Consider the following 25,544-nt stretch of genomic DNA (forward strand, 5'->3'; position numbering starts at 1 on the left):
ACATGACTGAGTTATGAGGTATATGAAACAATTGTCAAAAGAAAACAAAAACAACCCCCCCAAAAAAAATCCCAAATAAAAGAGTAAAAAATTAAATTCTGTATGAAAATAATAAGAAATACAGAAATGATAAAAAATAAAATAAAAATCTTACATGTGTAAAAGTCTGAGTAAAAAATAAAAATAACCTGTAACAGATTCTTGAATCAAAGGCAAGGACCAATTAAAGTGACATGTCCCACAAGCCTATAGGACAATAGCAGCAATACAGCACTTTACCATTTGCAGACAGGACTACAGAAAATTACCAAACTATAAGAGAGAAAGGACTAAGTTTCAGCAGCAAATGCAAAAAATCATTCCCTGGTATGATTGTACCTTCACTGTCAGAGATAGGGGGAGACAGGATGATAGCCAACCTGAGGCACTTGACTCAAAGTATTGCACATGTAGTGTGGTTCAAGGAAGTCCTGCATCTTAACATATGTCAAGTGCCTCAACCTCAATTTGGACACTAGGTTCAAGTCCTTTTGTATTGGCATAGAAGTTCAACAATCCTCCCTGGATTGAATTTGGTCTTTTTTTGACCTTGTGCTACCTGGCACTGTATATTGGCTCTTTTGTTCCCTTCTCTTGGAATCAGACATAATAATTAAACAAAGTCCCATAACATTTATCAATAAATGGCAGGTTTCCATAGTCAAAAGCCCTTTGGGGTATGCATATTACTAGGGCTAATAGATACTGTAAAATTATACTGTAAACTTTGCCACGGGAAAATCCACCCTTGCTCGCAACTCCAGGATTTCCCAATGGTGGCAAATGACCAGTCAACAAAAATAACAAATGGAAGACAGCTTAATCATAACAGTCATGGGATTGCTTTGCTTCTGATAGCTGCTTCACCATGCCTAGGCTTGGTTTTTATTTTTATACCCATTTTCTTGGCACTCAAATACATATAATCAAAGAGAGATAATTGGAAAGGTGATACATTAACTTATAACAAACATTCTATATTTTTGTATTGGGATTAAAGGCAGAATAAAGGTTGCACACAAGAGAAATGATTTTGTCACAGGTGGCTTAATTTTCTCATTACCCTGTGAGAAGTTTTGAGCTTACAAACAATCAAGGAAAATTAATTATTGCTTTTAATAAAATGGAATAATTAATCAGCAATTTTTGGGAGGCCAGTTTTTTACATCTAGACAAAAGAGGAGAATAGCTAATGTAGCCTTAGAGGAAGCACTTTAAATTTCAGCCCTAAAATCAAACTATTTGAACTTTAAAATCAAATGCTGTTTTGGGGGCCAAAAAGAGGTTCAAATTAACATTAACTTTCCTTTAGCTTCATGCTAGCCACATTTGCCATCACTATCTTTGTGGATGAAATTGGAGACAAGGAAAACTATTATCCCTTAACTAAACCAGAAATGAGACAAAACCAGGACCAAAATTACCAACACATACCTTTACCATATCTTTGACAAATATATCCTCATAAGTAAACCTATTCCCCGTATAGGAAACTATATCTTTCCTTATGTTTGGAAAAGAATTTACACCATCCTGATACCTGAATTTAGGATGTCTGCCAGCAGCCCTCCCATGACATTCCTCTGGAAAAAAATTTGGAATTGTGTAAGAAAAATCATTAAATCATTCATACTTTTTACTCACTCATCCTGCTGCTAAACCCCTATTCGAAATAGGTTATTGACAGGTAGAAAGCTTCCATGTAAACCAAACGGTTACAGCATACTTTGCAATACCAAAAATCTAAAAAAAAAAAAAATAGAACCAGGATAACAACAGATGATAATGATGATTATGCTGATGTAAATGAAAAAACAGCACTAAAAGGTAGTTGATCTAGGATTACTTGTGAGACTTTGTTCCATAAAACAGAGAGAATGAAACATGTACTCTTTTTCATGATAGAGATGAAGTACAGGGGAGACTAAGGGTACAGTATAAATGTATAATTGAAAATCTGTTACCCTAAAAAAGAACTACATATCCCAAAAGCCCATTGACTTCCTTCTATTATTAGAGATTTAATTTTTACATATTGAATACAGCTACCAAGAACTAGAAAACTGAGACGTGCAGGCTTGGAGCAATAAGTACCTATTATTCATTTAGATACTTGCACCCACATGACAATTGAGTTTATTGGGAATATTAAAAGTGAGCAATCTCTGATTTTGGAGGGTAGGGTGGAATGCTCATCACAGTTAGCAGAGTAGATACTACCCAAATGCTTCATCATGACACAGAAGTAATCCTGGGTTGTTAAAGTTTATCCCAGTGGAATATGGAACTAGGTCCTACAAATCCAACATTTATATAGATCTTTAAGGTTTTAGAGTTTTTCCTCTCATTTGATGCTCACAGCAGGTCCGTGAAGCACATATAATAGGCAAGACTGTTTCCATTTTACTGTAGAAGAAACCCATGCACAGAGAGTTTGGCTGTTTGGCTAGTGTCCCACAGCTCAAAGGAATGAAAGGCAAGAGAATGTAGGGGTTACTTGAGGCACCCCCAAATGCCTCTTGTGTTGTTTTTATCCTGGCAATGATGAGGTGGAGCTTCATTCAAACTCATTTCATTGTCCAAGGTCCAAAGTTCTTTACTTTAATCGATACTATGTTGAAACCAATTGACTTATAATTCAATATCATAGTCTTTCAGACAATATCTCTAAAAATAAATTCTTTCTTTGTCTCATCCTTAATTTTCTCTATTTCATGGCACCTGCTTTTTGTTGGAGTGCCCAGAGTCAGAGAGAAAATTAAGAGCGGCAAAAGAGAGAGGGAATGATCCCTGAAGTTTTTATCACAACCACATTCCTAAGTCAAAATAACTCCCTAGAAAGCACATCCCCCCAAAAAAATTTATTCCAAAACAAGCACAAATTCAATTCTGTTTACTTTTTTTGGAATAGTAAACTGCTTGTATCATCTGTATAGAGAAGAGAATACAAGCCTATATTTTCTTGGCACTGGTTGGAGCAACAAAGGTAAGCCAAACTCAGTTATCTGGAAAAGAATGAACTTTTCCCCTTGGAATCCTGAGCACTTCCTACACACAAAGAAGGCCTTGGATTTGAGAGGGAGGGGTTGTTTATTTTGTTTTTTTGGATGGGGGGGTATAAAAGGTGTATCAAGGTGAAGTAGTTATTGTAAAGATGACTAGGCACCTATTAGAGTATACCAGGTGTATATAAGTGGATTGAGTTATGAATTTGGAGTCAGGAAGACCTGAATTCAAATCCTGCTTCTGCTCTTTTACTGTATTAGCATGAACAAGACACTTAAACTCTCTGTGCCTCAGGTTTTTCTTTTTCATATATGTAATGAGAATAATAACTATGGTACTGACTTCTTGGGCAATTGGATGGTACAGTGGAAAGAGTGTAGGGCCTGGAAGTAGGAAGACTCATCTTTCTGAGTTCAAATCTGGCCTCAGACACTTACTGGTTATATGACTGGGAAAATTAATTTACCTGTTTGCTTCAGTTTCCTTACCTGCAAAATGAGCTTGAGAAGGAAATGGCAAACGACTCTAGTATCTTTCCTAAGAAAGCCCCAAATAGGGTCACAAAGAGTCAGACATGACTGAACAACAACAGCACCTACCTTGTAGGCTTGTAGTGAGACTCTAATGAGATAATATATGTAAAGCTTATATAAATGCCAGGTACTATTATGCATGACACATGGGCCCTGCCCTTAAGAATCTTTGCCAACAATCCAGAAAGAGGTGGACGCTGGGTGAATAGAATGTTAGCCAACTTCTGCTGGAAAACAAAACATTTGCAGTTATTTAATTCCACCACTTTCATCCAGGTCCAGCAAAGCTGAGGCAATGGGTCTTGGATTGTCAAGTGCAAGTACACAGCCCTGCAACCCAACTCTCCCATTTGTGTTGTCTCCTTCTATTAGAATGGGAGCATTTGGGGAAGCAAGAACTCTCTGGCCTTCTATTTGTATCCTCAGTGCTTAGCACAGTGCTTGGCATATAGTAAGCATTTTAAAAATGCCTTCCAGTCCCCGTTCCAAGTTGGAGTTAAAGGGGTGGAGCCAAGATGGCAGCTTAGTAGTAGCAAAAGCGGGAACCATTCTGAGAATCCTCTCAAAGCAATATGAAATTGTGCCTCAAAACAACTAAAGCCACGGAGCCAGTGTGGGGATAGAATGAAGTGGTTTCCTGTAGTGGGCAGCTCGGAAGGTAAACAGAAAGGGTTAGTTTTCAAGGAAAAAAGGGGAAACAGAAGTAAAAGTGCCCAAAGAATACAGCCTACCTACCTCCCCCACCAACTCTGCCAGGTTATGAGACTGGACACAGGTCAACTTTGTGACCTCGCTTCGAGACCCTGCCTAGATCAGCAGCAGAGCATGTCACACCCTCTCCTTGCAATCCTAAGCCTTTGCATAAGCCTGCAGAGAGACCTCAAAGTCCACAGAACTTGGCCCATTCAAGCCTTTGGTGAAGCCCCTAACCCCAGGGCAAAATAGCTCACAGTGCCAAGCCCTGCAATCCATGAGCTGTTCCTGGAGGAGACTGAATCAGCAGCATTCAAAGTGCCACTTTGGAAGAATTGAAATTTGCATAGAACCAGAACTGGTGCTAAGGGCAGCAGCAGGGAAAAATGGAAGTTTACAAGAGAAAACCTAACCAGAAAACAGATACGTAAAAGTAAAAAAAAAATTTAAAGCACTGGAAAAATGAGCAAACAGCAAAAGAAACACCTAACCACAGAAAATTTTTATAGGGACAAAGAGTAGCAAGACACAAACTCAGTAGGGAACAGTGAGATCAAAGTAGCCACATGCAAAACTTCAAAGAAAAATGAGAATTGGTCTCAAGTGCTAGAAAAGTTCAAAAAGGAATTCAAAAATCAAATAAGAGAGGTGGAAGAAATGAAAGTAATATAAAAAGAAAATAACAGCTTAAGAAGTAAAATTGTTCAAGTGGGGAAAAGGTGTAAATATCCAATGAAGAAAAGAGCTCCATAAAAAGTAGAATTGACCAAATGGAAAAGAAGGGTCAAAAGGTCATAGAAGAAAATAAGTCTTTAAAAATGAGAAATAGGCAAATAGAAACTAATGATTTCACAAGACATCGCTACAATAAAAAACAAAAGAATGAAAAAATAGAAGAAAATATGAAGTATTTCATTGAAAAAAGAACTTACCTGGAAAAGAGATCCAGGAAAGACCATCTAAGAACTATTGGATGACCTAAAAGCTATGATAAAAAAAAAATTGCCTAAACATCATATTATAAAAATTATCAAAGAAAACTGCCCTGATATTCTTGAATAAGAGGAGAAAATTGAAATTGAAAGTGTGTGGCATTAACATAAAAATATAATTCATATTTTGGCATATATGCATTAAGGTAAGATGCAAAGTGATTGTGTAGTTTCTGACTAGGGTCCCTTGCTGCCACTGGTAAACAGGCTAGGGCCATTTGGGAATCTACAATCCGATGAAGCAGCAACATGGCTAAAGACTTTGAGTAGTTAGGCTAGCAACCTTCTCTTTCTCTTTCTTTCTTTTTACTAATAATTTTAGATTTAATATAAAGTCTTAAAGATTAGTTTTTAAGTATTACAAAAGAATCCACAGACTGTGTCCTATAATAAATTTCCAAATGAAAACTCCTAGGAATATTGCAGTCAAATTCAGGAGTTCCCAGGTCAAGGAGAAAATACTGCAAACAATCAGAAAGAAATAATCCAAAAAAAGATGAATACACACATGGTAGGAAACAATCATCTTTTCTACTCTCTCCTCTTTTTTCCAGGGCTCCCTCCCCTGCCCACTGAATAGGAAAAGGTAAAACATAAACTTTTCAATTATTGCTAAATGTGGATTTTGACAGTGTTTATAAAATAAATGCTTATCAGTATAAGCAGCATAAGTCATGGCAATTGGCAAAAGTAGAGATTTCTCTAATCTTGGAAATGTTTTTTTTTTTAACCCTTACCTTCTGTAAAGATTAAAATTTTGAGAAACTGAGGCAAGTAGAAATTAGTTTATCTCTGCAAGGAGTATTATTTTTATGAGGCTTATTAAAGGTCAAGGGTTAAAGAAAATACAAGCAAGAGAAGCACATGCTAGGTGGGCCATGAGGCCCACCCAAATTTCACTCACATCATGAAACGCGTCTGTTTGCCAGCGGAGCCAGGAAGGAAGAAGAGAGCCTGCCATGGGCAGAGCCCCCTTTAAATCATAATCTGCTCTCGACCCAGGTGAGAATTCAGTGAGATTACAAAGCATTTTTGGGAAGTGGAGCAAGGATTTCTGGGGATTGAAGTCCTGGATTCAAGTCCATTTTCCTAGAATCAATACTGTATATTGGTTCTAAGGCAGAAGAGTGGTAAGGGCTAGACAATAGGGGTTAAGTGACTTGCCCAGGGTCACACAGCTGGAAAGTGTCTGCATCCACTTTTGAACCCAGGACCTCCCATCTCTGGACCTATCTCTAAATCCACTGAGCCACCCACCTGCCCCCCATATGAAATGTTCTTGGTGAATTTTAATTCCAGCTACATTTTTACAGTATTATTTAGGCTGTATGGCTAGGAGAAACCTTGAGCACCCAAATAAGCTAACAGGCCATAGTCTTTGTTTGGGACTTTAATGACACCCTCTTCTTAAGACAGAAGCAGTTAGACAAGTAGAATATTGGGCCTGGAGTTAAGAACACCTGTGTTCAAATTTAGCCTCAGATATATACCAGCTAGGTGACCCCAGGTAAGTCACTTAACCTCTCTCAACTTCAGTGTCCTCATCTATAAAATGGTAATAATAATAGTTTCTACTTCCTAGGCTTGTTGTGAGGATCAAATAACATATTTGAAAAGTGCTTTGCAAAGTTTAAAGAGATATATAATTTCTAGACATTATTATAAGAGAGGGAACATCAATTTAGTATTTGTTAAATCCTGCTATGAGCCAACATTCAACTTCTTTACCATTCCAAAAATGTCAAAAGAATGAAGAGAATATATGATTCCATTTCAAAAAAAGGCCTAGAAGCTATATATATATATATATATATATATATATATAACAAGAATTCCCTTATCCATACACTGAGATCATTCACAGCTCCTCTATAAATTTTAAAAGAGAGATAAGCCCATTCAATGACTCCCTGATAATAAATCTCAGCTAAGGAATAAAGCAGAGATTTATGGCTTTCAAAATCATTCACTATTGTGATAGAGAAGGTTCCTATGGGTGCTGAGGGTGTTCTGATTCTCCTATTTGTGAATAGATTACATAGTAATTACATAGTACATAGATTACACATTTGGAATCACTCAAAGGAATTAGGTTTTTCTACTCATATAGGAAATCCAAATGGGTAAAGAATGTCTATTGCTGAAATTGCAACAAGAATCTGAATGGCTACACTATAGCACTTGTCAAACAAATATGGGAAGTGGACCCAGAAATGGAAAAGGGTGATAGAATCACTGATTTAGAGACGCCATCTAATCCATCCTTTTGTAAAATTAAAATTAATATCCAGGGGCAGCTGGGTAGCTCAGTGGATTGAGATCAGGCCTAGAGACCGGAGGTCCTAGGTTCAAATCTGGTCTCAGACACATCCTAGCTGTGTGACCCTAGGCAAGTCACTTGACCCCCATTGCCTAGCCCTTACCATTCTTCTGCCTTGGAACCAATACACAGTATTCACTCTAATACTAAACTTAAGGGTTTTAAAAAATTAATATCCAATAATTCCAAGTATTATATTTTATAAGATTTATTAATAATCACTTGAAATAGAGGAAATAGGAAGAACCTGAGTAACGAGAAGTTTTCCTGACCGTGACAGTGGGAGAAGAGTGCGAGGGGGCCAGGTTACGGAAACTTTATCTCCAAAATGTAAGGATATCACATGATGACGAAAGTGGAATTCTGGGAAATGGAGTCCTAGGGTACAAAATTCTAATTACATACTTTCCATATGACAGTGAAGATCTGAGACCTAAAAAGATTAGAGAACTTGTCCAAGCTCACAGTTACTGAATGTAATCAGGATGTGAACTCAACGTCATTCCCAATTTAACATTCTTTCCACTCAACCACACCAAGGAAAGCTGGCAGGACTGCTTTCAGGAAATTGCCAAATGCTTTTACTGACTCTAACTCGACGTAACAGCAAAGGTCCATCTTTTCAATAACAACATTCTACTGTTTACAGTTATGCTGCATATTTATGCTTATGGAAGTGAGACCAGAAGCCCCAATTACTCTAAAGTACTAAAGATGAGCATCGCATAGAGGGTTATGGAAAGGAATATAGTGGCTCTATGAAGCTGCAACAAAAAACCTATGAAGAACTTTGAGGAAAAACAAGAATAAAGAATGTCATGAAGTAATTATATGACCCCTTTTCTCCCACACTTTCTTCTGAAACCTCCCAAATACTGAGCTAGCTCAAGCCTTGTTTGCACCAAACTAGTCATCTGTGTGGACACTACTGGAAAGTATACTTCCAAAGTAAGTTAACTTGCATTCAAAATTTCTCTGTTTACTGGAACCAATGGTTCCACATATGGATGGTGTGATGTTGACTGGTGGAGAACTTCTGTTTTCCTGTTTTATTGCTGGGCCAAAATCTAGTTTCAGATACCAGTTATATGGCTTTATGCAACTCCGTTTATGTCTTAAAATCAGGATAGTAATACAATCTACTTTTCCAGTTTGTTGTGAAGATCAAAGGAAATCCTATTTGTTTAAAGTGATACATAAACCTTGAAGAGCTATATAATCGATAGCTGTTAATATTATTATTAAGAACCCTTGTATTACTATCTGAGCGTTTAAAATTTCACTTATATTTTTAGGTGCATATGGTTTGAAACTCTTTCCCATTGGAAAGACAAAGAAATAAACAAAGGGAATACGTCTAGCCAGGTACTTTTTCATATTCTCATAGGTTATTAACCAAACAACTATAATTTTTTAAGAGTACCTTTCTCATATATTAAATTCAGCAATGGGTTTTTGTTTTGTTTTATTTTATTTTTTGCTATAGCTGGACTGATTCCATTTGACTATACCCTTATTGCTCATTATGTTCAACATTTGCTTTATTGAACAAATTGATAAATCAATTTGGACCACTGGGCAGAGAATAGCAATTGAAAGACAATTTAGAGTTTTAGAGCTAGTATCTGAATTCCATTAGTTAATCTCTGTTGTACTAAAATCATTGTCTAGTGTAAAGAAAGAATTAAACTCTCTTAGTTTATTTTTAAATGTAATTAATCAGCAGCCTTTAATTTAATCAAGTCAAGAATTTGAAATACCCCTACTTAGCTAAACATTAAGTAAGAAAGCTCACAAGTCACTTATTAGTTCACACCCCCAAAGGCCAAAAGCACTGTCCCTCCTTGGGCAGTGCTTAGCAAATTGGGAGATTGCAATTAGTTCCTATAAAGAGGGGGAGAGACATGAAGTGACATGGAAAAAGGAGGATAAAAGGTCAAGCTCAAGGACTGATTCATTCATTCTGTTTTGGTGAGCTGAGCTGAAGGAAAACTCTTGGAGGCAGTCACTTTTTTCTGTACTCATCCTGGGCTGGAGTATTCTGTGCTGGAGAGGCTTGCTGGGTGAGTTACTCAGGTTGAAGGAAGTAGCTTATGTTGGTGGATTTCTGGCTGAAGATGTCACCAGGACTTCCACATGGAGATTGGGACTTGAGGGAACCCTTGCCAGTAGCTGAGTTGGACTTCACCAGATCAGCACTTAGACTGGTAGGCCAGAAAATTCTCTCTCTCATTCTTGTTTCCCACTTTAATATCTCTACTTTGTTGTAAATAAAAGTTGCTAACAGTTTTTCTGAATTAACGGTTAATATTTTATAAACAGAGACCACAATCTTACTTTTATAACTCTCATGTTTAGTCAGACCTAATTTTAAATCCTACACTAGCTACAGTTTTGATATATACAAATATAGTTTAGTTTAAATCAAAGATGACTTGCAGGGCTCAAGGTTTCCTTTCTTAAAAAATCGAATACAAGAGGTAGGTACGTGGCTCAATAGATAGTGTATGATTGAAAATCTGTTACCCTAAAAAAAAAAGAACTACATATCCCAAGAGCCCACTGACTTCCTGTCATTACTTACTTTCCGGAGATAAAGGGCATGGGCTTTGGAGGCTCCTGTTCTCTGATGTAGAATCGGCATTGATGGTGGTGAGTAGGGTTGACTAAAAAATGGCTAACCAGTCATGGACACGTGGTCTTTATTTTGTATCTTCTTTATTCCTTGATTTCTAATGATTATTAATAAATCTCTTAAAATATTATATTATTATTGAGATTTAATTTTAACTTTTATAAGAGCCAGGCCTGTAGATGAGAATCCTGGGTTCAAATCTGACCTCAGACACCTCCTAACTGTGACCCTGGGCAAGTCTAGTCCTTCCCTCTTCTGCCTTAGAACTGATAAGAGATGGTAAATTGTGACTTGATGTTGATGTTGTGGATGTTAATGTTGATGTGGTGGATGTGGTGGATGGCCATGTTGTTGTCAATGTTGATGGTGATGTTGGTGGTGTTATTGATGGTGTTGTTGTCAATGTTGATGTTGTTGGTATTGTTGATGTTGTTATTGTTGCTATTTTGATGTTGTTATTGGTATTGTTGTTATTGTTGGTGTTGTTGATGCTGATGTTGTTAATGTTGGCCTTAATGTTGTGATGTGGAATCTAAAACCCGCCAAACTTGTAGTCCAGTGAGATCTAATGACCCCCATTTAGTTAGCTTGAAGGTTAAAGCCCCAAGTTTGAACTTGTCACATGAGGGAAAGTCTAACTTCAGGAGTTTAAGACTAACAATAGACCTTAAAGTAGTTTAAGTAGAGATGGCTAATCCCATCAGGTATTAAATATCTCTTTTTGTCCCAGTGGTTTCTCCCCTTAGGCCAAAGTCCTTTACCATGGTAGCCTAGCTCTATGGCTGGATCTTCCCATTTTGTGGCCATTGTAAAGCATCAGCCTCTCACTGTTATTCATGCCTGAGATTCTTCATTTTCTTTGTTAACATTGTAAAGTCAATCAACTATCCTTTCTCATCCTCAGTCCCCAGTTGCCCTAAAAGGTATTTAAGCTTCCCAATTTTAGTTGCTCTTTGGGGTTTTCATTTAGAGTGGTGACACTCCCAGGTGGCACTCCCAGGGGTCCATGACCAGAGCAGACAGAGTCTGGGGACTCTAAAAGGGTTTGTGGCACACAGCCCTGTGAGAATGCCTAATAATGCATGCATTACTTTTTCCCTAATTAAAAAGTGTTTTTTTCTGACTATTTGATAATTCTGTTTTTTCTAGTTTAACAGTGTTGATGTTGTTGCTATGTTGTTATTGATGATGTCATTTGTTGTTGCTGTTTTCTGTTGTTGATGGCAGTGTTGTTGATGTTGTTGTTATTGTTATTGTTGTTGATCTAGTGTAAATATCCAGACTGACTGTGATTTCCAAAACTGGTAATTAAAAAAAAAGAGATCATGGGCCTATCTCATTGCCATTAGAGCTTGAATTATAATAATGGGTAGATTCAGAAAATCTGAAGATTCACAAATTGATTTGGGGGAAGCAGATGGGAAATGCAGCATAGACTCAAAACAAAATATATCATGGAATCCAAATATAGAAGACTATTTTAGTCCAAACCTCTCATTTTACCAGTAGGAGGAAAAAATAAAACAACAACAAAAATCAATGCCCTAAGGCATGAAGTAACTTGACCAAAGTCATAAAAGAAATAAGCATAATGTTGGGATGGACCATGCTTCATGATGCTAAAACTAGGACTTATTACACTATGTATATCCTATTGCCTCTCAAACTGTCTCTATAATCTCAACCAGCTATATAATACATTTAAGTGTTTCATAAACTATAACTATCTCAATAAAATAAATATCAGTTATTTTCGTTATTATAACATTGTTACTATTACTGACCTGGGGGAGGGGGAGGGAGTGTGCAGACAATAGCTACCAGGAATTTTGATTGAGTAATAAATATAAAGAGTGTGAAGCTAAAAGGGAAAGAGAATACTGCATGATAGAGGCTAGGAGAGAACTTGGAAGGGACAATAAGAGCAAGGAGTATTATAGGTCTCCCAAATGTACCAGTGAGCAGAGCAAAAGGAGTGAAGGTACAACTAGTGGTAAAAATGGTGGCCAGGAAGACTATGCAATCAATAGGGATACTATTTTCAATAAAAGATAATTTACAGAAGGATTAGGAAAGGAGAAGATTTAGGATAAAGGAGCAATTGTTGCTTATAGATTAAACATTCCAAAAGGCACATGGAAGAGGAAGGTGGTATTTGGTTGGAATTTTAGGGTGAGAGAAGAAGATAAGAATAAGAAATCAAGAGGTAGAATATGGGAAATGGAGCTTGAATGGTGACATCACAGGGTCTAGAATCAGTGTGATGTGAAGGATATGGTTGGTTGTGACAATATCTATTATTGAGTGTAAAAGCATCACTTTTTTTTCTCAATGGAGATTGAAGATCAGGCTGGAGAAAAGTAAAGAATGAAATGGAAGGCAGATGGTCAGATGGGAGGCTCCATTTCATTATTATTCCACTCTGAAGTCTAGAGATTAGGCAAAAACTTACATAGCAGTAGACAGAAGTCCGTCTTTTTTTTTTTTAACCTTACCTTCTGTCTTAGAACCAATAATAGATATTGATTCTAAGGCAGAAGAGAGGTAAGGGCTGGCCAATGGGGGTTAAGTGACTTGCCCAGGGTCACACAGCTAGGAAGTGTCTGAGGCCAGATTTGAACCCAGGACCTCCCATCTCTGAGCCTGGTTATCAATCCACTGACTACCCAGATGCCCCCTGGAAGTCCATCCTGCACATTAAAAGATGAAAGTACTACTTCACATTATAATTGTTCTTCCCTCAGAGGACAGGAATGACAGGATATGGAAGACCCAGTTGGAGTCCAAAGGAAGTATCATTGCTGGCTTCTTCTGGGGTGAAATCCAGTAATCATTCCAGATGATCATTCTGTGGGTCCTCAGATACTGCACTGACTTGCCATTGGTTTGGATTCCTATAGCTTTCAAGTTAAAGACTTTGATGCTATTTTTGTCCTTATTGAAGGCATATGACAACACTGCTGAAAACATCTTGCTAAAAAACATGAAAACAAGAACACAGCCCTGCTTCACTCCACTGGTGACTGGGAAAATGTAAGAGCATTGTTCTTCATCCAGAATCAGTGCAAGCATGCCATCATGAAACTGATATGGAATACTGATTAATTTCTCTCGGGAACCAAATTTCACCATGATCTTCCAGAAGGTTTCAGGATGAACAGTACCAAAAGTCCTGGCCAGGTCGAGTGTTGTACACTGTGAAAACTGAATCAAACTCTTTTTGTCTATCAATCAGCAACTTTTAAGTTAATCAATAAAAAACTTAAGTACCCCTACTTAGTACCTACCAGTCACTAAGTATGAGAGTTCACAAGTCACTTGCTAGAGTGGCTGACAACTCCAGAGGCCACTGTCCACCCCCTGGGCAGTGCTAAGCAAATGAAAGACTGATTGGTTCCTGTAAAGTGGGGGAGCAACGGGAAGTGACATTGAGAAAACTGCTTTTAAAAGGCCAGCTTGAGGATTCAGTGATATACTCTGCAGTGGTGAGCCAGACTGGATGAGGAGACTCTTTCCTTGGATCCTGTAGTGGTGAGTGGAGTGATTCCTTCCTTGGTTCTTTGGTGAGGAGACTCTCTCTGCTACTTGGCTCTTTGGTGGGACACTTCCTTCAGCTTGAGTTCTGGGGAGATTCTTGGCAGTCTTAGCCTCATGTGAACTGAAGGTTCTTGGATTCCTCAGTGTCTCCCAATGGATTTGAGTTTGTAGTCTGAAGACATTAGGATTAAACTTAGGGTATTTTGTAGCTAGGCAGTACTTTCTGTCTCTTTATTTACATTTTTCCACTTTCACTCTTTCTACCTCTTTGGAAATGAAGCTGCTAAAAGTCATTTTGACTTCAGCTGTAATTTTTTAAATTGGTTATCACAATATTACTTTAAAATTCTCATAGTTAGTCAAAAACCTAAATTTAAACTCTTATAATACAGACCTCTGTTCTGTCCCTGACATTTTTTGTGGGGTAGTTAGAGAACAAACTACATGTTGACCATTCCTTGGCCCTTTTCTGAAGCCACGCTGGCTCTTGGGTAGATGACCATATTTCAGGTGAGAAAGTCAGCCAATTTAGAAAGGCTGGAAAGAATTCTGCCAGCAATGATTAGAGAGTCCCTCTGTGATTGTCATGGTACAACCTATTTCCTTTTTCTTCAGAGATAGAAAAAGGAGATGTCCTTTTTCTCCTACAGGATATCCTTTTTCCATATAACCCAGAAAATTTCAGCCAGCTTTTCAGAGTGGACACCCAACCTGTTAGATCTCTACTGAAATAGAATCAGTGCCAGGTGCTTTGAAATACAATAGGAGACTCCTGGCACTCAAAATCTCTTCTTCAGTTGGAAGTTCAGCTAAAGAGGAATTGGCTTAAAATTGAGGTATATGGCTAATGGCTTTAGCATTGGTTGATTAAGGTCTTTTGAGAATGCTATGGAAGTGTTCAGCCCAGTTCTTTAGAATCATGACTTTATTACTGATCAGCTGGCTTGATCAGCACTGAGTAATTGAAATGTACCCTCAGTCTTTGGCCCATGGTCTTCAGGGCATTGTAGAACTGCTTTGAATTACCTGCATCTCTTTAAGATCAAAAGGACTTTACTTTGAATGGAGTTAAATGCTGCCTTATTAACTATCTGCTGGTAAACCCTATGTGGTTTTAGTTTTTAGGGTTTTTTCTAGCATTTTTGTTTAGCAGAATCTGAATATTCCCATTATTTTCATGAAACCAATCCTCATATTTGCAAGTGTTCTGGCCCAGATGGGCAAATACCCTGTTGTATATGAAACCTCTAAAAGCTTCTTTTCTCCTCCACTGTGCTGACTGTGTGCTAACTCAGCTATTCATGAAGAAGCAACTTTTGAATGGTGGCCATATTTAGAGTCAGGATGAACTCAGTTCAAGTCCAGTGAGATTGGACAGTTTTGTGGGCACTCACAAATCACCTAACCTCAGAGTGCCCCAACTGACTCTCTTAAGACTGACTGATAAGTCACTTGGGATCAGTCTTAGTGGGAGTAGTTTCCACACAAGGAGTTCCCAATTCCTTGAAATCAGCATACCAGAACTAATAATACTAATTCTGTGAGTTTGCATAGCACCGTTCCTTCACAAGGCACTCTAAGTGTTTCATGTATTTTTAAAATTCTCATAAGAGAGAAAATATTGTCTCCATTTTATAGAACATTAAAACCAAGAACAGAGAATTAATTGACTTTCTCATTGTTCACATGAGAACTAGTACTTGATTATCTTGATATTGGACTCAGTACTCTTGCTGTCAGATCTTGTTCCAGAAAAATTACCAAGCCACAATCAACTCAAAGGAAAATAAAGTAAATACTACTGGCAGAAAATTCCAAGAGGTGCTGCATTGAGAATCTAGTTTTATATTGTCCTGGGCCTGACCTATTCCTATCTAAAGCCATTCTAAAGCCCACCAGATTGTTAGGCAATTATGTAGCAGTAATTGACAATTAATAGCCAAATTGAATAGATTAGAACCCTCAGATGGATTATTTTTCACCTGAGCATTGTAGGCTTATTATTTTGATCAAACTTTGTGAATTGTTATTCCATTTTTTTTAAATAATGTAGACATGATCTACAATTGACATGGGATGCACATTGTGAAAGCCTCTGGTAGCAATGCCACCCAGTGATTCAGCTACACCTTGACTAATTGCACATGAATTTAGGTGTTAACACCATGTTCTATGAAAGGTAAATGGCTTTCCTCCCTCAGGATTTCCTCCTAGCAATATCATGTCTGCGAACATCCTCTGCTTGTACTAGTTTAATAAGTTAGAAAAACACATGTAACGTGGTTTTTGCTTTTGTTTCTCTTTTTTTGCCTGAAATTTTGATTTCATTGGTATGTTGGAAACTTCCAATGATGGAATTTCTTCTGGGAAGCTAGGTTGGCTCAGTAGAAAAAGTACCTGGCCTGGAGTCAGGGGGACCTGATCTGACCTCAGACACTTCCTAGTTTTGTGAACCTGAGCAAGTCGCTTAACCCTTTTTGCTACTAGCCCTTGCCACTCTTCTGTCTGAACCGATACTAAGATAGTTGATAAGGGTTAAAAAAAAAAAAGAGCTCCTTCTACAAGTATAGAGAGGTAACTCTTCTTCAATTAAGTCTTGTAGAATTGCTTGGGGCACTGAAAATAATTATACATTAAAGGACTTGCCCAAGATCATATATCCATCAGTACATATCTGAGGCTAGACTTGAACCCCAATCTTCATGACTCTAAAGCCAATTCTATCCATTATATGACACTTCCTTTGTTAGGCTATATGATCACAACACTATATTATTAAAGTATTTTCTTCAACAATTAGTAGTTATATTGTGTTTTTGCATCATATCCCTGGGGCAAACTCCTCTGACACAAAGATGCTTGATATGAAATCTCAGCCCTGACAGGCCATTTCTAGAACAGTGTGTTATGTTGCAAATGTCCTATTGTAGATAGAACATTGATGAGTGGAAGTATATCCAGTGGAAGATGACTATTATGAGATTACAATTATTGTGCCACACAAGGATCAATTGGAAGAACCAAGGATGTTTTAACTGGAGAAGAATAGATTGGATGGGCACAGGGAGAGAGGTGTGAGTTTTCTTCAAGTATTTATCTCATATAAAAGAGGGGTTTGTTCTACTTGGTCTGGAGGGAAGAACTGGGAGAATTGTAAAGATACTAAAAAGACAGTTTGAGGCTGAATATAAGAGAAAATTTCCTATCCATAAGTGAAAGGGAAAGGGAAGTAATTGGCCTTAGGAAGTGATGGATTCCTCAACACTAGAAGCATTTAGGTATAGATTGGATGATCATTTGTCAGAGATGTCAAAGGGATTTCTGTACAGATCCAAATAGAACTTCATGGCCTCTGATGTCCTTTTATACCTGGACATTCTGCGCGCAAAGATGAGGAAGCTAGATAAAAGAGTGAGGAAAGGTCCTGTTTTTGTTGATATCCTGAATTAGGGGATAGACAACACTAATCTGGTAATAGTTTATTCCTCTGATTGTTTTATTCTATATTGCTATATACAGGTTTCTTCCTGTATTTTTTTAAATATGCCTCTTTTTTAAAAGCCTGAGAAGTAATTTTGATTTCTTTGTTTTATTTCCCATAAGGGTCTGAATGAAAAAACATCTATTTGTCCATCAATTGAGGAAAAACTAAACAAATTGTGGTACATGAATGTAATAGAAAACATCACTGTGCTAAAAAAATTATGTGTGCAATGAAAACAAAGACCCATGGAAAGTTCTACATGAATTGATGCAGACTAAAGCAAGCAGAGCCAAAAAAACCCAAAACCCTAACAATATTCACAGTAACTAGAACAATGTAAATGGGGAGGGGGGGAGAGGGGGCAAGATAACTACATCCTAGAAAGCCAAAAGTTATTGTAACAAAATTATAAAGATCACTATCATATGAATTAAGAAATGTGGGAGATGCCCCACAACATACCCCTTTGTAGAGGTAAGAGGTCCACAAGTATTACACCTTACACATATTTTCTAGCTTTTTTTCAGTGAAATGATCAGTTATGCTTTTTTTTTCTCTTTAAAAATACTTTTTTTTTATTATATAGAATGCTTCTCTGGGAGGGAGAGGGGAAACAATAGACATTAATAAAAATTTATTTAAAAAAAGGAAAAAACTATTAAGTCTTACTATGGGGGGGGGGGGCAGCTGGGTAGCTCAGTAGATTGAGAGTCAGGCCTAGAGACAGGAGGTCCTAGGTTCAAATCTGACCTCAGACACTTCCCAGCTGTGTGACCCTGGACAACTCACTTGACCCCCATTGCCTAGCCCTTACCATTCTTCTGCCTTGGAGCCAATACACAGTATTGATTCCAAGATGGAAGGTAAGGATTTAAAAAAAAAAAAGACTTACTATGTTCCAAGCACTGTGCTAAACTCTGGGAATATGAATGCAAAAGTAAAGATTATGCCTGCCTCCATGGAGTTTATACTCTAATAGGAGAAGACAACACTTTCAGAGAAGTGGTAACCAGGTACAGATATTTTGGTTCCTTAAATTATATTTTGCTTCCTACTGTTTGTAATCTTGTTTTATAATTTATCTCATTTGATCCTGATGGAGTTTAGTTTCTTTTAGTTTCAGAACTGACAAGGAGAGAAGGGTACAGAATTATGTATGGGCATAGGAAGAAGTTAAATAAAAAAGTCATATTCTTCCTAGTAGGAATGACTAACTCAGAAGTAGAAGGAATGTAAAGGTGTTTTTTTTTTCTTTCTTCTCCAGTTTATTAAAGAAGGAACCAAGACCATAGTGATATCAAGAAGGATACGTGTTCTATCTGTAGCAAGGAGGGTTAAGTCTCAAAAACCAAGAAATTGGGTAAAGTATTTAATCTTTGCCTTGGTTTTCTCACCTGTAAAATGAGATAATAATAGAACCTACCTCACAGGGTTATTGTAAGGATAAAGTGAGATAATATTTGTAAAGTGCTTAACACAGTATCTGGCAAGTATTAGCTTCTATATTAATCCTAACTATTGTTATTATTATATCACTTTGCTTTCATATATCATTTACATGTTTTGCTTCTTAAACCAGATTCAGCAGGTTTTGTTAATGCCTAAATCCCAGATGGTATGAGAATGTGCCAACAAAGGAAAGGAGACTAGACCAAACTCACCAATTTCTCAACTATTGCACTTCCCCATTTTCCACACAGGTTTGGCATCTCTGCCTGGGAGGTTAGAACAACCACACCCTTTGGCATGGTTTGCCTCTTCTACTTAGGCAAAAAAAAAAAAGATAGGATGCTAAAAAGTAGGATGATTTGTAATCAACTATTGTTTTTGAAAATAGGCAGATGTCCCTTCCCTTCCAAATGAAATACTATCAGCCACGAAGTGAGCATGCAATAAATATTATCTGAATTGGTCCCTCTGTTCAGGGAAGAAAAGTATAAAATTACCAGATCTAGCTTTCCTGGTATCCTTTTCTTTAAGTTGCTGTTTCCAAATAGGTCTACTCAGTACTCACTGTATTATTGTTCTTGGAAGAATATACCTTAGTTTCATCCAATAACATAACTGCCATGCTAATTTTCTAAAGGCATTATGGAACCATTTTTAATAGAGCAATTGCTAAATGGCTCTGACATAATCACTTGTACATACATAAGCTCTTATTATGCATGACAGATGCCTAATGACTTGTGGAACCTAACTTGAGCATACTCCCCAAAACAAAAAAGGTCTTCCTTTATCATGCATTAGCCTAGAGGTTTGGTCTTGGGAAAACAAATCTAAGCATATTCATTATGTCACTCCACCAGAAAAGGGAGTTTGAAAAAGTCTCTCTTGAAATATAATTAAGTTTATAAAATGTTTCTTTCATGTGCATGAAATGTTGCATTTTGGTAGGCAGTAAAACTTAATGAAATAAATCACAGCACAATTTCCTTTTAGGTGGACACATTCTCTTAAAGTTTTACTATTACTTTGGGGGGTAAACATGAGATAATAGGGTAAGACACTTCAGATTCTGACATACATATATATATATATATATATATATATGTATGTGTCTGTGTGTGTGTGTATTGTAGGATTTTTAATAATAATTAAAAGAGGGGAAAGAAAAAAAGGTTCTTTCAGTGAAGTGAACAGAGCAAAGACAGACAGACTCACACCTGCAGCACTTTACCAAAAGCACAAGCTCTGAAAAAAAGAGCCCTGCAGCATGGGCTCTTTTGCAGCCAAATTTATCTCCTAAGCATCCTTATGTAAAATGAGGAGGTAACTTAAAAGGATGCTGGTAATGTAGCTTAGGTGTGGCAAATTTTCTACCTGCATTTTACCCCCTGTGATCCTTTGGGACACCAGTCTCCCCAATGGATTATTTTAAACATAATTAACTAAAGTATATATAATTTTACACAAGGAAAATTAAAAAAAAAACTTGGGGATAGATAAGGAAACAAAAATCAAGAACAAAACCAATTAGGGCACAGTCCCCTTTGGTACAACAAAGTACATATAAACAAATGTATTCAACCCCCCAAAGTTCAGTTCTGCCCATTCAGTTTTGCTCAGGAATTCCTGGAGTAGCATGTGGTCTCCACAGGCATCTCCATGGCATCTTCCACAAGGAAATCAGTCTCTGGATTCTGGGAGGCAGAAAATTTCTTATCCTTAAAAAAATTTATTTTTCAAAAGGAACTTAAAACTTTTCATTACAAAATAAAAACACATATTCCCCCCTGAGGAGGACATCAACCCAATACCCCCACCCCAAGGAGGATACAGGGATACACAAAGGAATCACACAGACATACATAGTCAAGTCATAAGACATATGAATTAATTATCAAAAACATCAAAGAACCTAAAGAAATTTAAAAATAGCCTCTGGGTGAAATATAGAATATTAAAAATGTGAAAAATTATGGGAAAAAGGAAAAAAAATTCACAAATCACAACAGGTTCTTGTAGCAATCTATAGCCCATCAGCCTGCAATGACAATCATTCACTAACCCAATTTAGCACTCTGGACTACAGTAAGTTGTCACATCATGAAAGAAAATAAAAGAAAAAAAATCCAGGTTTCAAAACAAATAGGAAATAGCATTCCCTGGTTTGACCCTTTTTTCTGCTTTCAAGAATAATGGAGCCAGAACAATAGATGTTATATACTTGATAAAGAGTGTGGTACAAGGACATCCTGCATTTAACGCATGATAAACAGCCACAACCTCGAGTCACACACATGATCAAGTCCTGTGCTCTTTGCGCCAAATGTCATCAATTCCCTTAGGATTGGTTTGGTTTTTTACTTTTTGTACTTGTGTGGCAATTTGCAGGTCAACTTCTGTGCTCCTTTGTGGCCCGTTTTTTTCCCCTTGATTCAGATATAGTCATTGAGTCTCATAATATAAGTTAATGGGAGGTTGAAAGTCCAAAACTTTTTGGGTATGCATCTATATGCTAGGCAAGTGGACATCTTAGCTCATTCTATTGCAAAAAGTAAAGCAGTTTAAAAAAATATTTTCAATATTGGTGATGTGCTTTAAATATAAAAAATGAGAGAAAAAACTCTAATACTGCATTGCACATGCAGGAAGAAAAACAATAATGAAAAAATATAAAAATTGTATATATTTCACAATTACAGAGGTAAAATATAGAGGCTTCTTGCCAAAAAATAAGATACATTTCCTCCTTAACTTGCTATGATTCGCAATGTGAGTACAAATGAGGTAGATAAAATAATGGAGGTATAGCAGCAATAATACATTTAAGAGAAAAAAATTTACAGAAGGCACAAAATGTTATAAAAGGCACTTCATGTCAATATAGGTCACTAATATAGTTTTTTTTGTTTTATTTTGTTTTTTGTTTTGTTTTGTTTTGTTAGGTTTTATATATATATGAACAAATTGCCAAGTAGAAGGATTAAATACAGTGCAACAAAATAATACAGATCTAGCAATAGGGAAGTCTTATCATGATCAATAGTCAAATAAAATCAATACAGTCAATTATTCTTTATCAATAGAAGGTACAATCAGTCACACAAGTTACTGCATGACAAATATATGCTACAAGTTCTTTTACATCTAGCAAATCTTGCAACCTTGGAGGAGATCGGTTTCAAATAAATCCAAAACACAAACCTCTATACTGCAGATAAAAGTACTCTTTTGGTCCAAAATATCATTTAAAAATTAAATTAGGATTTATATATATATGAAAATATCATTTAGAAGTCAATAGACTTTATGGGAAATGCTCACTCTTGGGAGTTATCCAGGGGTATCATGTCCCCTAGGAATACCTTTGTACTTCCACTGGTATGAGACTGACACTCTATATTTCTCATTCATTACATTTCTACAAAAGCAGAGGTGGGGAATACAAATATTGCTATAGTACTTTACTCCAGTTACCAAATGGACCCTTATATCTTATTATATACAAATCAAAAGTCAGAGGTAGTGGGGCTATGAAAAACCCTTAAAATCAATGTGACAAATAGGATGGTACAAATAAAGATAGTAAGAGGGTAGACAGGCACTGTTTTCAAAACCTGTTTCTTCTTCTTTGGTACTATTTGGAGGGGAGACAAAACTGAAAAGGGTTAATATCAGCAAAAACAATAGAGTCTAATGGGCACCACCTTCTGCCCCATGTGGAGAGGCAGCAGCACCCTGATTATGTTATGGATGAGCTCCACTCAGGATATACTGTTCACTGGGGAAAGTTGGTTTGAGTTCTCAGTTATTTGATTTAAATTTCTAGAAAAGGTATCAGTTCTAAAATTATGATTTCTAAATTCATTATTGTAATTATAATTTCTATATATATTATTGTTTCTGATTACTTGGAAGAAATTTATACAATTCATCATTATGTGGCCCTTCTTTCCACAGAAGTGGCAGGTAAAGTATCAATAATTAGGTTCTTGGAGAGGGGCAAGTGGCATTGGTTGAGTATTGTTATAGGGAAGTTAAACAGAAGGGATCACACTAACTATATATATATATTATATATATATATATGTATATGTACATATATATATATATATAAAACAGGTTTATTAGCTAAAAGGACAAGGAAATGAAAAGGAATCAGGGAGTAAGTAACATTTTTCTAACCTACCCAGATATTAAAATCTTAGCCTTTCTAAATAACCATATTCTAACTAAATAAAAAGATAATTAAAGATAAAGGGAATTAGTAAAGTCCACAGGACTCAGATTCTCACAACACCAGAGTTCTTGATTGAGTCACACAGCTGTCTCAAGATGAATCCTTTCAAGGTTCAGGAAGGGAAGAGGATCACACACACACACTGTCCACCAGTGTGGGGGGATCACTCACTCAGCCTCTCCTTAAAGATGATTCAATTCCCAAGCAGCTCCAAAGTTGGTTTCCTTCAGAAAGACACTTCCACACACCCTCTCTGTCTGCTTCCCAGAGAGAGAGTCAGTTGTCAGTTTTTCCAACTGCCTTAGAATGCTGACCCAGTCCTTGCTCTGTGGAATCTTGGTTTGAAGGCTGTCAGCCAGGCTTGCTAAATCCTCTTGCTATAATAGCATGCCATTTTTCTTGTTTATCAGTTTTTTTCAGTTAAAGATTTTAATTCTTTCTAGATCTTTTCTAGTAGATCATTAGTTTTTTTTTCATTGTTTTTCTTTATTGCTTTTGATGACATAAGCATCAGTTCACCTTAACTCATCAATGTCCTTTTCAAGCCACTTTGGACAATTTGTTTTAAAATAATCTTAACTCATCAATGTCCTTTTCAAGCCACTTTGGACAATTTGTTTTAAAATAATCTTAACTCATCAATGTCCTTTTCAAGCCACTTTGGACAATTTGTTTTAAAATAATCTTGGAGTGCTGTGGAACAGTTATTTACAAAATGTCTTTTTATATGTCTAATACCACTTTTTTTTCAGGGAAAAAAATAATGAAAGAGTTTGTTAAAAATAGTCAAGGTAGAAACTTTTTGAATGGCTGATCAGCAAAAGATTCGAAATGGAGCAAACGTTTAATGATAATTTTTTTCCCAAATTAATTTGTACTTTTATTATTTTTTATTTTTTCCATTTGAATTAGTTTATTTATTCAATTTAGAACATTATTCCTTAGTTGCAATAATCACATTATTTCCCTCCCTCCCCTCAACCCACCCTTCCCACAGCTGACGTGCAATTTCATTGGGTATTATTTGTGTCCTTGATTAGAACCTATTTCCATGTTGTTGATGTTTGCACTAGGATGTTCATTTAGAGTCTACATCCCCAACCATATCCCTTCAACCCATGTATTCAAGCAGTTGTTTTTCTTCAGTGTTTTTAATCCCACAGTGTTTCCTCTGAATGTGGATAGTGGTTTTTATCATAGATTCCTCCAAGTTGTTCAGGATCACTGCATCTAATACCACTTGCTGTAGAAATATCAAGGTCTAGGTACCTACCTCCAAGTTCAATGAGTCTATCCATAAATTGGGAGTGTATCTCATCATCAGATTGTTTCAAGCATTCAAATTTAGTACAACCATCAGGTCTTTCTGAACACTCCCTCATTGCTTTTAAAATGGCATCCCTAGCACATTGTAGTTGCATATGTTCATCATGATCATTATAGTTCCAATGAGGAAATACAGGTGGTCAATGTGGTGCATTGTGCCCTTGGGCCTTATTAACATGAGAGAAGATCTTATCCCTCTCATGTTATGTCAAATATGCATGGAGCAATTGTTCAACATCCTTATAAGAAGAATCAAAATTAATGAATATATCAGCCATCTTTTTTGTGACAAGGATAGGTTCATCTTTGTAACTGGGAACATCTTGTTTAAATTCTTTAATATTCTGCTGTATGTTGTCTTAGAAATGTTAAGACATCCCCATTTGGTGCTAATATGGGCACTTCCCTTAAAGGGAAAAGACATTCATAGGAATCAGTCAGTGCTTGTGGTTTTCTAGGAAGTGGCTGTGTGGATACTGAGGTAGTACAAGTAGGAACCTGTATGCTAAAGGGACAAGGGTTTTGGGGTGCTGGGATTGCTAGTGGGGTGAGAGAAGGGACAGGGATGGAAGGGACATCAGAAGGATCAGGAAAGGGAGTTTTAGCCAGGAGTTGCTTAAAACTAGAGAGGGTGTTTTCCATCCCTCTCCTCTCCAAGACATATGAGAAGAGTCTATCTATATTTCAGGAGAAATGAGATTTTCCTCTCTGAGTAGTTTGGGAACAGGCTCGTAAAAATTTGAATTAGACATTTGAATGGGATCCTCCTTTTCTACTGGATCATGTGAAGAGTTTTTTAAATTTTTGAATTAAATTTCTACTGCTTGTATTTATGCTTGCAATTTTTTATTATTAGCTTTTTGCAACTTAATAGTAATAAGTAGGAAAAGAATTCCTAGTAGCATTAGGAAAAGGAACCATTTGGGAACCTTAATGGTTTCCAATTTGACAAAAGCCAAAAGGCTTTCTTGTAGAGAAGTGATTATGTTGTTCTGCTTTTATTCTCTACGATGATATATCATGGCTGTATTGGATGTTTTGGGGGGGTTTTGTTTTGTTTTTTTAGTTTATGTATATATTTTTTTAATTGGTTCTGCCTTTAGGGAGCAGAAAGGTTGCACTGTAGGTCAGCAGAAAAGGGGGGAAACAAAACAAAACAAAAACTGAGTACTCAATATTAGCCTCTAGTGGCAGGGATGAGGAGGTTTAAATCAAGGATTGTGGGCTGGTTTTAAGGGTGAGGACTTCTTTTACCTGGAGTGCAAAGAGGTTTTTTTGTTTTGTTTTGTTTTA

At 36.8% G+C, this 25,544-nt stretch overlaps 1 protein-coding gene across 1 annotated transcript in view; it reads right to left on the reverse strand.

Annotated features, from left to right (window-relative positions):
* The window catches only part of LOC100618091 (transmembrane serine protease 11E), a 136,856-nt gene extending 113,647 nt beyond the window's left edge, over positions 1-23,209 (reverse strand). Inside the window, exon 1 of the mRNA XM_056802693.1 lies at positions 23,097-23,209. The gene's annotated coding sequence lies outside the window, so the exon portion shown is untranslated. The remainder of the gene's footprint in view (positions 1-23,096) is intronic.
* Positions 23,210-25,544: the final 2,335 nt, after the last annotated feature.

This window comes from Monodelphis domestica, chromosome 6 (assembly GCF_027887165.1).
Source record: "Monodelphis domestica isolate mMonDom1 chromosome 6, mMonDom1.pri, whole genome shotgun sequence".
Taxonomy (NCBI): Eukaryota; Metazoa; Chordata; class Mammalia; order Didelphimorphia; family Didelphidae; genus Monodelphis; species Monodelphis domestica.